We start from the raw sequence: 18,478 nt of genomic DNA on the forward strand, positions 1-18,478 counted from the left end.
GAAAAATTTAAGAGAAATATGACACATCGTTAAAAATATTAGTAACAACATGGTCCAAGAATAATATTTTAAATTTATTCATAAAATAAATTATTATTTAACTATTTTTAAAGTTTTATAAACGGAAATAAAATAAGAGCATTGATCACTTAAACACTATTATAAAAGGAGGCATTCAGAGCTCAGCTAAATAATGATATACCGAAACAGAGATTACCAAAAGTAACAGTGCGATCTCGAGAATTCAACGTCACTAAAATCAAACCTTCTTTGGAGTCATATAAAAACCATCACGTAAATTAAAATTATTGAGCAAATTTCTCGTTGGAAAAGACTAGAACATGCAAAATAGAAACCATCCACAATCGACAAGGAAAATTAGAGATAGGGATTAAAAAAATTATAAATCTAATAAAACCATAAAATATAAAAAATCACCAATTATAAAATAATTCAATAAACTGCATAAGAAGTCCAAAACTTTACTGAACTCAATTCTGATGACTAATGATAATTTGCATAATATCAAAATAAAAAAATAAAAAAAAATAAATAAATAAAAGTAGTCAATAAATCAAGTCATTTAACAACAAAGTCTAAATCATTTCAAATCTGGAATTTCAAAATGGAAGTTACTGTGGTCCATATATCACACCAAATTTCACCCCTTTCCATTTCTGTCTCTTTTATTTTCGTTTTCCAAGTCCATCTGCTATGATTTATGGTTTATGATTTTTTTTTTCTTTTACGTTCTTAACTCCTTATGTTTTTTATGACTTTTCATATGAAATTATATTAATTTAATTTTTAAATATTCATTAGATAAACTATTTTTTTCTTAAAAAATATAGTTTTAGATTTTTTTATTGATTCCTTTCGTTTTTTTAAAAAATAATTATTGTAAAGAATCTGTAAATAGATATTAAGTTTTCATTAATAAATTTAATTTTTAAAAAAATTAATTTTATTTTATTGTAAATTTTAAAAATAAAATTAAGCATAGAAAAATTTTGAAAATAAAAATTCATTAGGTTTTACTTTTGTTTTTCAATTTTATATATTCTAATTGTAGAAGTCCTAATAAATTAAAAAATAATAAGTTTACGAGTTTTACAACTAGTAATTAACAAAAAAAAAAATAATTGTGAGATGAAAAATTTATAAAATGCTTCAATCTCACTAATAATTAATATTTTTTATACTTACAGTTATTCCATATATTATGGAACATAATTAACTTCATTTAAATTTGGATGCAGAGATGGACTGAATTTTCTCATATGCAATTGGGTGGGCCACTTCAATTGAAGTCCATTACGAAGTTTGGCCACTAAATAGTAAATTATTATTTAATTTAGATTCATTCATAAAGTAAATTATTATTTAATTATTTTTTAAAATGAAAATGTTAAATTTGAATATTAAAATATTTTTAAATACATTTATTAATATATTTATTATATTTTTATAAAAAATAAATAAAATTATAATAAAAGTTTGGTCACGTAATGATAATTAGGAAATTTTAAATAAATAATAGATTACAGATACTGATTTATAAAATTATTAAATTATTGAGATGATTATTTAAAAAGAAATATTTAATGATTCCGGTCAATACGTTTAGATAGACTAAAATTCTTAAAATTTTATAATATTTTTATTGTAATTAAAAATTTTGAGAGAATATAATAAACTACATATTTACCATTGACCTATATAATTGATATTAAGTCAATACAATTATTTTTTTTCTAGTGGCTTACCAAAATATCTCCTTCTAAATATCTTTAGTCGCAATATATAAAAAAAATTATTATAAAATATTTTCTTTAATTGATATTTTTTAAATATAAATTATTTTTTATAAATAAATAAAATTTAAATTACTGAAATAAGTATTAATAATAATATATAAAATAATTTATAATTATAATATTAAGAGAGATAAAGTCATGGAAAGATGAATGGAAATGATGATAAGAGAGATTTTGAAAGAAAATTAAAAAAAAAAATCATATAAACTATTATATATATATTAATAGTTATTTTTCGGACTACAATTTTAAAAATATTAATAGAAAATAAGTGTAAAAGACTTAAGAAAATTCTAAGTCTACTGATATTATTATTATTATTATTATTTTTTAGCGTCTTAACTTCTTATATTTTTTTTAATAATAATTCATTTGAAATTATATTAATTTAATCCATTTTACTTCCAATACTAGAAATAAAAATAAATTTACATAACTTTTTTATTTCTCAGAATGTCCTTTAACTGTATCTATTACTTCACCACCTTAACCATATGTAAATAATAATAATAAATAATAATATAAACTTTTCCGCTTTAACTATATGTAAATAATAATAATAAATTTTTAATAGAATCGATTGTTTTATTTTATAAAAAAAATATATTAAAACGTTTAAAAAATACATTAAAACGTTTTTGATATTTTAAAAAATTTACTAATTAGTTCTTTCGTTAATTTTAACCGTTAAGTATTATAAAAAAAAATCTAAAATGCCCCTAATATAAAAAAATTAATTAGTATATTTTTTAAAAAATTAAAGAATCAACTAATAAATTTTTTAAAATTATAAGAACTATTTAATAAAATATTTAATAAATAAAATTAATTAATAGTCTTATTAAAATTTTATGAATATTTTAATATATTTTTTTAAAATATTAACGACACCCTATTATTACATTGGAAATTAGATCATGACTTGGGCACATTAAACCAAAGATCCCTTAAATGGATTTTGAATGTCCTTTATCATGTTTTTCCTCTCTTATTTGGAAAAAAAAAAAATCCCTTCATTGAATAAACTACTTTTTGATAAATATATTAAAATTTTTTTTATTGATTTTGAAAAAAAAAATTAAATTTTAAAAATAAAAATTAATTAAATGTTACTTTTGTTTTTTCTATTTTATATATTCTAATTTTAAAAGTGCAAATAAATGAAAATATAAGAAGTTCACGAGTTTTAAAACTAATTAACAAGAAAAAAAAGTTTTATACTCATATATATTTTACTCTTATTCCATGTATTATAGAACATAATTAACCTCATTTAGATTAAAATTTACATACAGAGATGGTCTGAATTTTCTCATATGGAATTGAATAGGCACGTAAAAAAGTGATTATGAATTTTGGCAATTAGGAATTTTTTTTTTTTGAAAATTTTGATGATATTACCAATTTGATTGGAAAGTTTGATAGATTACAACTAGTAATTAACAAGAAAAAAAGAAAATAATTGTGAGATGAGAAATTTATAAAATGCTTCAATTTCACTAATAATTAGTATTTTTTATAAGTTATTCCATATATTATGGAATATAATTAACCTCATTTAGATTAAGATTTGGATGCAGAGATGGACTGAATTTTTTCATCTGCAATTGGGTGAGCCACTTAAATTGAAGTTGATTATGAAGTTTGGCCACTGAATGGTAAATTATTATTTAATTATTTTTTAAAACGGAAATGTTAAATTTGAATATGAAAATTTTTTAAATATATTTCATTAATATATTTGTTGCATTTGTTTTTTTTAAAAAATAAATATCAATGCCAAACAAATAGTGGTAGTAATTAAAGTTTGATCCTGGAATGGTAATCAGTAAATTTTGAATGCATACTGTACTGGATTTGATATTGATTTAATAAATTAATGAAATATTGAGATTATTATCTGAAAAAGAAATTTTGATGATTCCGGTCAATACATTTAGATAGAATAAAATTCTTGAAATTTTTATAATATTATCAATTTAATTGAAAATTTTGAGAAAATACAATAAACCACTCATTTATCATTGACCTATATATAATATGGTTGTTAAACATTAATGATTCATTAAAATTATTGTATGTACAGAAGACTTAAAATCCCGGTCAATAAGTTTGGATAGAATAAAATTCTAAAAACTTTGATGATATATAGCTGTTTTGAAGGAAAATTTGAGAGAAATATCACACCACTAAAAAGATAACAAGCCACTGTGTTTTGAAATTCAGACTATTGGCAATAACATGATCTCAGAGTAATATTTAAAATTTATTCATAAAGTAAATTGTTATTTAATTATTTTTGAATTTTTATAAATGGAAATGTTAAATTTTAATATAAACTGTTTTTAAATATATTTCAGTAATATATTTATTGTATTTTTTTTAAAAATAGTAAAATATCAATACAAAACAAATAACAATCCTAACTAAAGTATATGGACAATCATATCATATATACTCATTGTAAATTATCACATGAAAACATAAAGGTTATTTTTTTATCAATTGGTTGTATTTCATGCCTTTATTTTATTAATAACAGAGTTCTTCTGAACATTGGAGATTTTAAATTTAACTAATAAATTTGAATATTAGTTAAAGTCAATTATTAAAAAAATAAAATATAATAAAAAAAATTAATATACCGTAAACGAAACAAAGTAAAAGCGTTATCATCCAAGCACTACTATAATGGGGAGGCGATCAGCGCTCAACTAAAAAATAATACATGGACAGACAATTAACTTAATTAAGTTCGAGATAAAAATCGATTAATGATTTTTAACTCAATTTAAGATTAGAACTATCTAATATGGCAATCCTAAACCCTTTCTCTCAAATTTTTATTTAAAATATTAAAATTGGCAATATAATCTCTACAATTTAATATGTTTCAAATTATAAATTCAAAAAAATAAAAATTATATAAATTTAAATTGAATTAAAATTAAGCAGAAACCATTAAAAATTTATCCACAGTTAGTTTAAAATATGAATTAATCATAAAAAAAAGTTAATTCTATAGATAGAAAAGAAAAAGAAAAGGATAGAAAGTAAGAACTTATTGATCAACTTTAAATATTTGAATATATTATTTTGCTTTAAAGGCTTATTTGATTTATTTTTTAAAATTTATTTAATCTTTTTTAAAAAATTTGATTATTTTATTTATTACTGGTTAAAAAATTAAAATCGTTTATTAATTTATTTATTGATCTAGACTTTAAAAGTTACCTTTTGTTAAAAAAAAAAATTCAATATTTGTCATTAGGGATGTGATGGGAGACTAATAGTTATGAATGAATATAAATAAGGGGAAGGAGTGGTGGATGGGAGCATCGCATTTCCAAATGGAGTTGGCTAACATAGCAAAGCGCTTATTGTTGGGTGTTGTGATTCTGTGGATTCAAATCCATGGAAACAAAGGTTGCTTTGAAGAAGAGAGATTGGCTCTCTTAGATTTCAAGGCATTTGTTGGATCAAATGGATTCGACGCAGACTATCTTCTTCCTTCATGGACTGATGATCCAATTAGCAATTGCTGTGAATGGGAGCGTGTCATGTGCAACTCAACCACCGATCACGTGATTGAGCTCTCACTCAACAATACACTATAATATGATATAGAAAATTATTCATTCTATGCCGATAAAAATAGTTGGTATGTAAACTTGTCAATATTCCAGCAACTGAAAGAGTTCAAAACTCTTTATTTATCCTATAATAATTTCGATTGTTATATTAATGACCAAGGTAATATACTATGCTCTTCTATTTCTATTTTTATTTTCACCTTTGTATATTTAGGAATTGATGGACTTGAAATTCAATTATTATAGTTGTGAAAAATTATTAAAACCGAAGAAGCTTGAAATTTTAGATTTTACTTGGAATAAATTCAATAATAACATCTTATCATCATTGAGTGCTCTTGTATCACTTAAGACTTTGATTCTTGGCTACAATAAAATGAAAGGTTCTTTTTCTATACAAGATATGTTTGATCTTTAAAAATCATTCAATCTTAAAATCCAATTAAACTCAGTCAAGCATGCTCTCTGTTTCCAAGTTTTATTTCACATTATTTTTTTTAAATTTTTTTTCTGCTCCTACTGTAAGTGCTGTTTTTAATTATATAAGCTATAGGTAAAAAAAATTTTAAAAATAAAATAAAATAAAATTAAATGGCTATTAGTAGTCAATGATATGTTATTATAATGAAAAAAATGGCAATAATTTTAGAACAACTAAAAGAAATATAAATAAAAATTATAAAATGAAAGGAATATATATTACATTTATATTAAAAAGTATTGACATAATTAAAAAATACATATAATTAAAAATACTCTAAAATTTCTTAAATATATTTTCTATGTAGTTATCATAAAAATAAAAGTAATTTTTGGAATTGCATGATATATATATGTATATATATATATATATATTCAGTTTTGTTAGATTAGAATTAAATAATAAAAAATAAATTATTATGTGAAATATATAAATAAGAAATATATATATATATATATATATATATATATATATATATATATATATATATATATATATATATATATATTTGACAATTAAAACAATTAGATTAAATTGTAATTTTGATAAAAAATTTAATTTTTTTTATTACCCTTACTTAAATGCGGAATATTTTACAGGTTTTGATAGATTGGAGAAGTTAGACATTAGTTGGAATAGATTCAATAAAAGCATATTATCATCATTAGGAGCTCTTACATCACTCAACACTTTAATTCTTAGTGACATGTTAGATTCAATGGATGGTTCATTTGAATAGGTAAGTTTGATTAATTTTGAATTTATTTTCCTTACATTCATTCTATTACAACATTCTGTTTCATTCTATCACAATATTCTGCAGAATTAAATAATTTGAAGAATTTAACATTTTTAGATATAAGTGGTAATAGTTTCAATGGCATCCTATCATTTAAAGCTAAATTTTAAATCCCTTATCTTTGTATTTATAAATTGATTTTTAAAAAAAAAAATAAATGAATTTCTCAAATATTTTTATATATGATTTTACAAAATTATGTATAAACTAAAACATTTCTCTTCGTTATTATATATATTATATATATACATAAATTCATATTTTGCATTAAAATAATATAATTAAAATCAAATTTTAAGATAAATAAATGTAAATCATAATTTTATTAAAATATTTTTGAATAAAATAATTATTTAGCTATAAAATAACTAAAGTTTATACTTAAAAAGAAAAGTATTTTTTTTATATATAATTAAGAAATATAATCTCCAGTAACTTTTTTTTAATATCGTTCATCATTACTATTAATCTATACATTAAAATTTCAAATTAATATAAATGTATAAAGCAGACTAAATTAAGAATATTAAAATCGATAAATATTTATTATTTATTATGTGAATTAAAAAATACACATAATTAAAAATTAAATAAAATTTTAAATATATTTTCAAAGTTTTTTCTTACTATCATCGGGGGCTTTTACATCACTTAAAGACTTTGATTCTGGGCTACAATAATATGAAAGATTTTTTCCTATACAAAGTATGTTTGATCTTTAAAATCCAATTAAACTCACTCAATCATACTCTCTGTTTTCAAGTTTTATTTTCCATTATTTTTTTAAAAATATTTTTTTTTTCTGCTCCCATTGTAAGTGCTGTTTTTAATTATATAAACTATGGGTAAACTTGAAGTGAAATTTTCAAATGTTTTTGATAGTTCTGCAAAAAAATATATATATATATAATTAAGTTATTTTCATATACTTTCTATTCTTTTTGGTTTATTTTTTATATCTGATAAATCTTTTCCTCCTCCTGATCCATGATAGATCTGACTTTCTTCTTGGTCCACCATATGGGTCCATCAAATGGGTCTCTCAATATTCTATTTGATGAAAGGACTTGCAAAATAAGGAAAAAACGGTCATGGGTCTACCAGGGATGCCCCGGTGGAGACCCTCCGACGCTTAAGTCAGATTTTATGAATTAGAGTAGTATACTGGGTAAGGGTTGCAGAGAGAAAATAAAAATGGAGTCTAGGAAGGAGAGGAAGAAGAAGAGAGCCCCCTTTAAAAGAGAAGACCCCCAGTATATAGTGCTACCTGTCCATGTTAGTCAGGCCCGTATGTACGGACGTGTCAGACCCTTTCTTTACGCCAGACGGCCATTTAATTCTCCCTGTCACGCATGCAAACAGGGTTGGTGAGTGAATAGGCATGCTTCCCTATTGGGCCTGTGCTTGTATCTAATCCGAATTGTCCTGGGTTGCTGATTCCGGGCTTGTGAAATCGGGCCGTCTTTCAAGCGTATGGTCTGACGGGCTTTGGACTCGTGGCCTTGTTTTGGATTCGTCCTTATTCTTGGACTAGAAAAGCCAGGCGGTTATCAATATCTATTTATCCCGAATTTGTGGATTGATAAAAAATTTAATATTTAATATTTACATTTTAATTCAATTCTTTTAATTTAATTTATCCGATATGATATAATTTTAATTAATCTGTAAATTTTTAAATTTGATAATCTATGTGATAATTTGATAATTTAAATGGCATGTCATGTAAATTATTATTATTAATTTTTAATTGGCCAATTGACCGAAAAAAGTTATTAATTTGTGTTAAAAATAATATATATCAAAATAATATTATATATATGTATAATATTTATTATAATTGAATATATATAATTAAGAAATATAAGAATATATAAAGTAGATAATTATAATTTGCTATGTGAGTTTTAAAAATATACATAATTGAAAATTATATAAAAATTTTAAATATAATTTCAATGTTTTATCAAGTAACCTTGGAATTGTATGATATAATAATGAATTTATTTTTTTAAATTAAAATTAAATAATGAAAAATAAATTATTTTTTTGAAAAAATTTTAAAAAAATATAAATTATTTTCATAAGCAAACGAAGTTTTATTTTAATAATTATTTATTTATTTTAAATTTTAATATTTTTTTAAAATTTTAATATTATTTATTTATTTTAAATTTAAAAACAGAATTTTTGCAACTTAATTATGTGAAAGTGATTAATTAATTAATTGTGACATAAAATAACATACAAGTTGTATGGTATACAGATTTTCAAATATTAGAGTAGGATTTAAGTGGCAACAAATTCAATAATAGCATTTTATCATCGTTGGCCGCTCTTCCATCACTCAACACTTTGATTTTTAGCTATATTCCTTAATCAAGGTATATTTGATTACTATTGAATGACCGCTATACTCTTAAATCTTATTTTCAATTTTTTAAAATTATTTTTAAAATTTATTTAATAAAATATAATCGCTTTGTATTTAAACAAATATTCCATTCGTTTCATAATTTGAAGTTATTTTACTTTTTTATACATATTAAAAAAATAATCATTTTTATTAATTTTCTAATTATACTATCTTAAAAATATTAAATTTTACTTTAGATGTTTTAAAAAATTTTTAAAAATAAAATAAAATTAAATATGGTTATAATAGTCAATTTATATGTTATTATAATAAAAAAATAGTAATAATTTTAAAGCAACTAAAAGAAATATAAATAAAAATTATAAAATAAAAGGAATATATATTACATTTATATTAAAAAATATTGACATAATAAAAAATATATAATTAAAAATAATCTAGATTTTTAAAATATATTTTCTATATATATATATATATTCAGTGATTTTTTTAGATTATAATTAAATAATAAAAAATAATTTATTATGCGAAAGTTTTTTTAAAAAATACAAATTATTTTTTAAAAGCCCTAATTTAATAATTTTTTTATTTATTTTATACAATATGATATTTTTTTATTTATTTCCACAGATAAATAATGCCAAACACACTAATTTCTTTATTTAAAATATAAAAATTTAAAATAAATTATTTAATTCACCTCATTTTACATATGTTTATTACACTAAGACATATATAATGAATAATTTATATATATAAATACTTTAATAGAATTATTCTTACAAATTTAATGTGTAATTCATATGGGAAATAATAAAAATATTATATTTATCACTCTCTAAACATAATATATATATTAAATAATATAGCTGAAATTAAATTTTAAAATAAATAAAATATAAATCATAATTTTATTAAATTTTTTTATTTATATACATATATAAAGCAAGTTAAATTAAGAATATTATATTACTTAATTGTCTTTTCATTTGTAAAGTAATTATTTTTTATGAAAAATAAGTGGAATTGTCAAATGTTTTTAATAGTTCTGCAAAATCATAATAACTATAAAAAAATAAAAATTATTTGCTTTACATAGTTAGTTAAACCCACTCAACCATGCCCTTTATATATATAAAAATATAGAAAAATAATTTAAATTGAATTTTTTGGATTCAACTATAAGTGAATTTATATAAAATTTTATATATTTGTATTATAAATTCACATGAAATTAAATTTATACTTTTTGCTATTTGTTTAAAATCAAGTATCATTTTAAAGTAATGTGTAATTTGTGTTTGCATTTATAAACTAATAATTTTTATAAATTGTTATATAATTCACAAAATCAATGTTTAAATTGATATTTTTTAAATAAAATATATAGTAACAGAAATTAATATTAACATTTCAAATTAATACTGTTAGCATAAAATTTTAGTTTCTGATAATTTAGTAAATTATCAGAAATATAAGATGAAGTATAAGTTAGTAAATTATGAAAACTAAAATTATTGGATTAACTTGTAATTTTGAGAAAACAAGTTGACTATGTTTTTTTTCTCATTATTCTTGAATGGTTTTACAGGTTTTGAAAGATCGGAGAAGTTAAACATTAGTTGGAATAAATTCAATGGAAGTATTTTATTATCATTGGAAGTTCTTACATCACTCAAAACTTTGATTTTTAGTGGCAATTACATGGGAGGTTCATTCCCGATCCAAGGTATATTTGATTTTTAAAATTGTTTTCTTTACGTTCATTCTACCACAACATCCTGATAACTCCATTCTTTTTTTCTTTTCATGCTATTTGTGCATAATTAAAGAATTTGAAGAGTTTAGAATTTTTGGATATAAGTTATAACAATTTTAATTGCAACCTATCATTTAAAGTTAATTTTTAAATTTTTTTATATAATTTATTTTTGCATTTATAAAATTTGATTATTTTTATGAAAAATAAATGAGTTTCTCAAATGTTTTTATATATGGTTTTACAAAATCATGTATAAACCAAAAAATTTGTCTTTTAATATTATTTTTAAAATTTATTATATAATTATGTATATCATAAATTTCATATTAATTTAAATAAAATAGTAAGATAAATAAAATATTAAATTTATTTGTTCAAAACTCTAAATAACCACCAAGAATTTGTTTACTTACCGTTTAATATTCAATAATTTTTTAATAGAAATTTAATGATGTTGGTTTTTTTTAATTGTTTTACCTATTTCTTAAAATTTAAGTTCTTAAATAGCAATTATAAAAAGTTTAAAAATCTAAAAATAATACTTTTAAGTTTATCAAATTTAAATAAAATTTCACAATTTTTTAATGTTTAAAAATGATTTTTTTTAAATATATAATATTATATTCAAAATGTTATATAATTTATACCAGCAATGAATTAAATCAGTTTAGTGCTGCAATAAAAATTAATATTGCAATTTAAAATTTAATTCCTCTAAAATAATATATAAGTGAAATCAAATATTAAGATAAATAAAATCTTGTTATTAATATATAATAATGTAGGATTAATAATATAAATCTTATCTTTACTTGGATTAATTTTAATTTATTTTACGTGAAACTTAATTTATTATAAAAATTAATATCTATATCAATTATTTTATTTAGAGCCATTTATTTTATTATTCTAAATTAGTCGATCTAATTTTTTTGGTTATATAGACTTTTCAACTTTCAAAAGGTTAGAGATTTTGAATTTGGAGGGCAACGATAATTTAATGAAATTATTTGTTTAATTTTCATACCATTAATTAATGTAATAAGTTCTTAGATCATCTGGAGCTAATAATGCTTGGACTGGTAATTTGAATTTACAATTGTTGTATTTATAACAACTTTGAGTATTAATCACCAAATTAATTTTAAATCGTATTATGCAAAATTGATTGTAATTTAATTTATATTAGAATTTTTAATTATAAATAGTCTAATTAAAAGAAAAATTGAACAAGCTAAAGTATCTAAACTTGAGCCGGAACTTGCTTATTACTCTCTCACCTAGTTTTATAGACCTTTTTTACAACTATTTGACAGGATTAATACTTACTTGCCTGAAATTACAAAATACAAAATACATAGGGTTTGTACTAAAATATGTACTCAACTCTTCAATACTAACAACATTAGACATTAGAGACAATAATTTGTCAGGCAAGATTCTTGATTCAATAACTTCACTTCCCAATTTATAAGTTTTTTTGCCGAAAGGAAATCATTTGGCTACTATTATTTCAATTCATTTATGTCAACTTGTCGCATAATAAAATAGGAAAATTAAGTCAAATTCAGGCATTGATTTTTTGTTTTTGTTACTTATACTTTATCGCCAATTATATTGGCTGGTTAAATTTCCTTTGTACTATTGAAAAGTAAAAAATTGAAGACTCACTAGGTTAGTGTGCTCCCTCGGTAAAACTGTTCAATGAGCAAATACTTGACAAGTTTAAGTTTATGAGTAACTATTTCCTAAGGTTAGGTCAAAATTACCACATACTAACAAGCTACTTGTTTGAAAATTGAATTAACTGATCTATAACATTGATTTAGTGGAATAGTTTCTCTATTCACTTTCTCACTAAACTAAACAAGTTGTATCATTTGTTCACCTTCTGAATCAGCGACAATCAAGTATTCAGAACATAAAATCTCCCATGATCATAAGCCAAAAAGACGGAGAGCTGGCAGAAAAAATCTTTGGTGGCCAAGCATTAACAAAACAGAAAGTTTCAATACAATAAATTTACCAAGAGGGACAGACACATTAAGATGTGATTTCTAATTTAGTAAATAATATATCAGTTTGGAGAAGTGCATAATATCAGCAAGTAACACTGACTAATGAAATTTATTATTTCAGAATCCACAACAATATTAATATAGGAGTTAACAATGTATCTATTAAGGATTTATCTTAGTCATTTAAATGGAAAGCCAAGGAGAAAGAAACATCACCATGAAGTTTTTCATATTGAGAGATCTGCCAAGCTAAAAGTCCTTTCCACGGCTTTGAACCAAGAATCCGTCCTCTTCTTCCTCGGCTGTTCATCTATTAAGGGGCGAAAAATGGTATCCGTCTTAGCCTTTTCTCCAGAAGCAAATATCTCCTCCTCTTTCCAAATCCCCACAGCCAAATCAGCAGCATAGGCCGCTGCAAGAGCTGTTGTCCCTATATCAGCATGTCTCACAACTGGAAATCCCAACAAGTCCGCCTACAAACCATTATGAATGCAAATAATCAAGATTTAGCTGTTAGTCCATAATCGTTGAATATACGGTTTTATTTTATTTTACAGTATTAATTATAAATATTTTATAATAAATATGCTATTTAATTCAAAATAGCAACATACATAATTTTCTAAATCTCCACAGCCAAACCAGCAGCATAGGCCGCCACGGATCCAGAGAATTTGGTTAGAAAACCCAATTTTAATAAATGATTCATAAAAATAAAATATATAAAATAAATATATTTAAAAATTTATAAAATTTAATAAAATATTATAATTATATTATAATTTATCTAAATTTTTTATCAATTAAAATATATTAATAACAACTCCATTTTTAATGTTAATGAACCGATGAATAGCTTTATCTTTCCTCTATCGACTTTTAATAATATTTATTATAGAAAAAAATATTTCGAATATGAACGGTAAATTTATAAAAAAATAATATAATGTTTATTATAAAAATTATTTTTTAAATTAAATTATCTAACCCATTAGTTATACAAATAATATTTTCATTTTATTTTTCTAAATTTAAATAATCTAATCTATTATCTATGAAAAATAATATTTCATTTATATTTAAGTATATTTAAATTTAAATTATCTAATCTATTACCCATTAAATTTATATTTTTAAAATTAAATTATTTTTTAACTTTAAATATTCCACAAAACTCATTAATTAATAAAATATTAATCATAAAACACTTTTATTTATAAAAATTTAAAATTTATTTCTCTAAATTTATATAGCTTAACAAATAATTTAATTATATAAATAGATTAAAAATTAATTAAGTGAAATAATTTTTTAATAATAAAAATAGTGTATAAAATTAAATTACGCAATGAATAAATAACCCTTTAGTCCCACTGCTCTCCGTCCCTGAACATAGACCGCTCCAAGAGCTATCAGCAGGTCTCACAACTGGGAATCCCAAGAAGTCCGCCTATAAACCATTATGAATGCAAATAACTAAGATTTGAGTGGTTGTCTATAATAGTTAAATATACCATTCACATTGAAATTTTATTTTATAGTAATAATTATAAATATTTATAATAAATATATTATTTAATTTAAATAGTAATATATATAAAATAATTAAAAATAATATCTTTATTATAAAATTTTTATAATTATTAATATAAAATAAAATATATCTATGATAAAAATTATTAACAGATTACTATTATTTTTAAAATTAAATATATCATTTAACTATAATTAATATTATTTTTATACTGAACAAACCCTTGTGGGGATTAATCAGACTATATTATAAATCTTAAAAATCATTTAATCAATTTCATCTGCAACATTGGCATTTTTCTTCCTGGCTAGAAATATAAAATGGTGATATATCTTGATTTGATAGGATATTTATGACAGAATTATTTGCAATGGTTTGTCGTTGAATTTGGGACTTTTGGGTAGTCTTTCTGTTGCTGCAGAGGTAAAACTCCTCCGAAAACTTCCAAATACATGTCCTTGCTTCAAAAAAATAGGAAATGTAAGTTAACTTGTTTTATTCTTGCAAGTATATCAGGTACGTGAAACAAGTCCATCGCTTCGAATAGCCGAGTTACAAAAATCATGTGGAGATTCTTCAGTTTACAAACAGGTATATTCAGGGGCGGAGGGAGGGTACGGCAAGGGGGCACGTGCCGTACCGGCGATCGAAAAATGCTTTGAAGAGGGATGAAGGTGCCGCAGCGGCGCAGCCGGTGGTACCGCAGCAGTGCGCAGCGGTACCAAAGGGAAACTCCTCCCTCCGCCCTGGGTATATTATTGATTTCCTTCCTTTAATTTGTGCATACTTAACCAATAATACTTAATCTCTATCTCTCACTTTCTTACATTCTATTTCCACCTGACCTGATTGACATTTGATAAATAAACAACGAAATACTGATTGCTTTAAGAATTGCTATTCCAAGATTATAGAACATTGAATAAAACCTCATGTAGATTGAAATTCAGATGCAGATTGGCTAAATTTTCATTTTTGGAATTGAGTGGACCAATTAAATTGAGGTGGGTATTTTAGAATATATAATATGAGATTTCTTGGCATAATTCTCCATTTGATTTTCCAAACTTTCTTCTTAAGTTCCAAATTTCTCCTTTTCATTAGAAATCCAATCAAAATTTTATGGCAAAAGTTAATGTAAAAATCAACTTGAAATATTTAATTTAGTTGCTTAATGTAACCCTATATAATATATAATTTATAAAATATTAATTTATAAAGTTATAATATAAACGAAAATATAATTATATATTATTGAAAAAATAATATTACACTTTAGTATTATTGATAAAAATATAAATAATATTTAGTTTAGGTATATATGTTAATTAAAGAAATTAAATTAATTCCATTTAATTAAATTACATATTATCAAAAATAGTTAAAATGAATTGATAAAAACACACTCATCCTGAAAGTTCTCTTCTAGGACCAGAATTTTAAAAACACGGTGCTCAAAGAAAATTTAACTTAATTTTTCTTTGCAAACACTCAAAAATAAAAAAAATCCAAGTCTCACTGCCATGATTTTTATTGTATTTTTTTTATTACTTCAATCATAAAAAATTATATTAATTTAGTTTTTACTCAAGCGATTTTAGTTTTTCACAATCCTTTTTTTAAAAAAAATATTTTACATTTTTAACATTTAAGTCAATGAAAAAAATAATTAATAAAAAATATTTTTTATCAAAATAAAAATATATTATTTTCTGTATTTTAAAATTTTATTAAAATATTTTAATTTTTAAATTAAAATTATAATAAGGTTATTAAATTAAATTTTTAAAAATTAACAATAAATTATAAAATAAATTACATTTTAATATTTAAATTATATTATAATTATCAGACTGTATTTTTAAAATTAAATATTTAAATCTCTTAATTTTCATTCAGTTTAAATATATAATCTCTTCATTTATTTCTTCATTAATTTAAAAATAAATAACTAATCACACTTAGTCCTTAGATTCAAAAACTTCTTCTTCCTTAAGAAGAACCTTAGCCGCAAGCGCAACCCTCTCTTCATACACAGTCAATCTCCGTCCGTGACCTGCAGTCGCTGGTAGCCTGCGAATCGGTGGATCGTGCAACGATTGCACCTCCGCCAGCACCGAGCTAGCCGAGAGCCACAACGTCGGCGAAATCGAGAGGCTCATTCTTTCGGTTTCTCTTCTGCTGACGAGGAGGACGATCTCCATGCGGACGCTGCGGCTGCATTGGACGGTGTCTGTGCTTCGCTAGCGATAAATACGCAATGGTCACTATCCACGTCACCTATTGTCGGGCGATCCAATTGACGGGCTAAAGATAAAATCTTGTTTTTTCTAAAATTTCCGCCATTTTCAATTTTTTTATATTAAATCAAATATATAACATCAACTACTTTATTTTTATACATAAACATAAAACAATTTGCAATTCTCTCACTTATTACTGTTTCTCAAATTTTTTGAATATAAAATTCAAGGAATTATAAATAGTCGTTCAATTTTTATATATTAATTTTCACTATTTTTAATTTTTTAATATAAAATAAAATTAAATATATAATATTAACTCATTTCTTTTTATACACATAAAATAATTTAAATTCTTTTTATTTATTATCGTTTTATAAATTTTTTAACATAGAATTTAAATAATTATAAACACTTAAATCCTTCTATTTTTATATAGAAAAAATTATTTTTTAATCTCTAAAATATAGTATAATTAACAGATTCGTCCTTTTAATTTTAGAATTCAACACTTTCATCCCTGAAATTTAATTTTATCAAAATTTAAGGTCCATCTGTAAAAAATACCGTTAGTAGCAAAAAAAATAACTGAATTACCTTTCTAAAATTCAACACTTTAATCCCTGTAATTTAATTTTTACAAATTTATAGATCTCCCTCAAAGAATTGAAAGAAAAAAAATATATTTTTGTCCCTAAAATATTACATAATTAACAGATTTATCCCTCTATTTTTCGAATTCAATACTCTAGTACTTAAAGTTTAATTTCATCAAAATTTAAGAAAGAAAATCTCAAACTCAATCTCCATGAATAAATAAAAATTTCAATAAATTTAATATTCAAATTCAACAAAGATAATAAAAATCAAAATATATAAAATTTAAAATTTTAAAAATAAAAAGTTAAAATTTAATAAAAAATTATTTTTGTGATGCCATTCGCTATCAATCACTCGCCATTTAAAAATTTTATTAAAACGTATCTGACATTTTAAAAAGTTTATTAGTTAGTCTTTCCGTTAATTTTAGTTATTAAATATTATAAAAAAATTTTAAAATACTTTGATATAGAGGGATTAATTAGTAAATTTTTTAATAATTTGAGAGACCAACTAATAATTTTTTCTAAACTATAGGGACTAAATAGTAAAAAAATTAGTAATAAAATTAATAGAGAAACTAACTAGTAGACCTTTTAAAATGTCAGTGATATTTTAATATATTTTTTAAAATTGAAAGATTAAATAGCGAGTTTTTCCATATTACATAGACTAAATAATAAATTTTTTATTTTATTATTGATAAGGATATTTTTAGAATTATATTTATTCTCTTTTCAAGTGGAAATTATTAACTTAACAGAGATTTTTGACAGAGAAATCTTGAATTTTAACGGAATTAAACCAATCTAAAAAAATGAAAGTATTAGATTTTAAAAATAGAGTAACAAATTCGTTAATTATATTGTATTTTAGAAATTAAAAATAATTTTTCTTTTTACATATTTAAAACAAATCTTTTATGTATTGTATGGTATAATAAGAAATATTATGAGAGGTTTAATGAATAATTTATTTTTAAATTACCAGAAAATAGATAGAAATAATATATTTAAACGGATAAAGAAAAAATATTTAAATTTAATTTTAAAATATAAAAATTAATTTATTAATTATAATATCTATCAAAAATTAAAATATAATTTATCTTAAATTATAAAATAATCCATAAAATTTTACGATATTCAATCCATTAAAACTCAAAGCAAATTAATTCATAAATAACTTATTTAATTAAAATTATTAAATTTATTATTTTTAAATTAAATTCATTCCACTAGTAAATATATCAAA

Source organism: Manihot esculenta, chromosome 11 (assembly GCF_001659605.2).
Source record: "Manihot esculenta cultivar AM560-2 chromosome 11, M.esculenta_v8, whole genome shotgun sequence".
NCBI classification, from domain to species: Eukaryota; Viridiplantae; Streptophyta; class Magnoliopsida; order Malpighiales; family Euphorbiaceae; genus Manihot; species Manihot esculenta.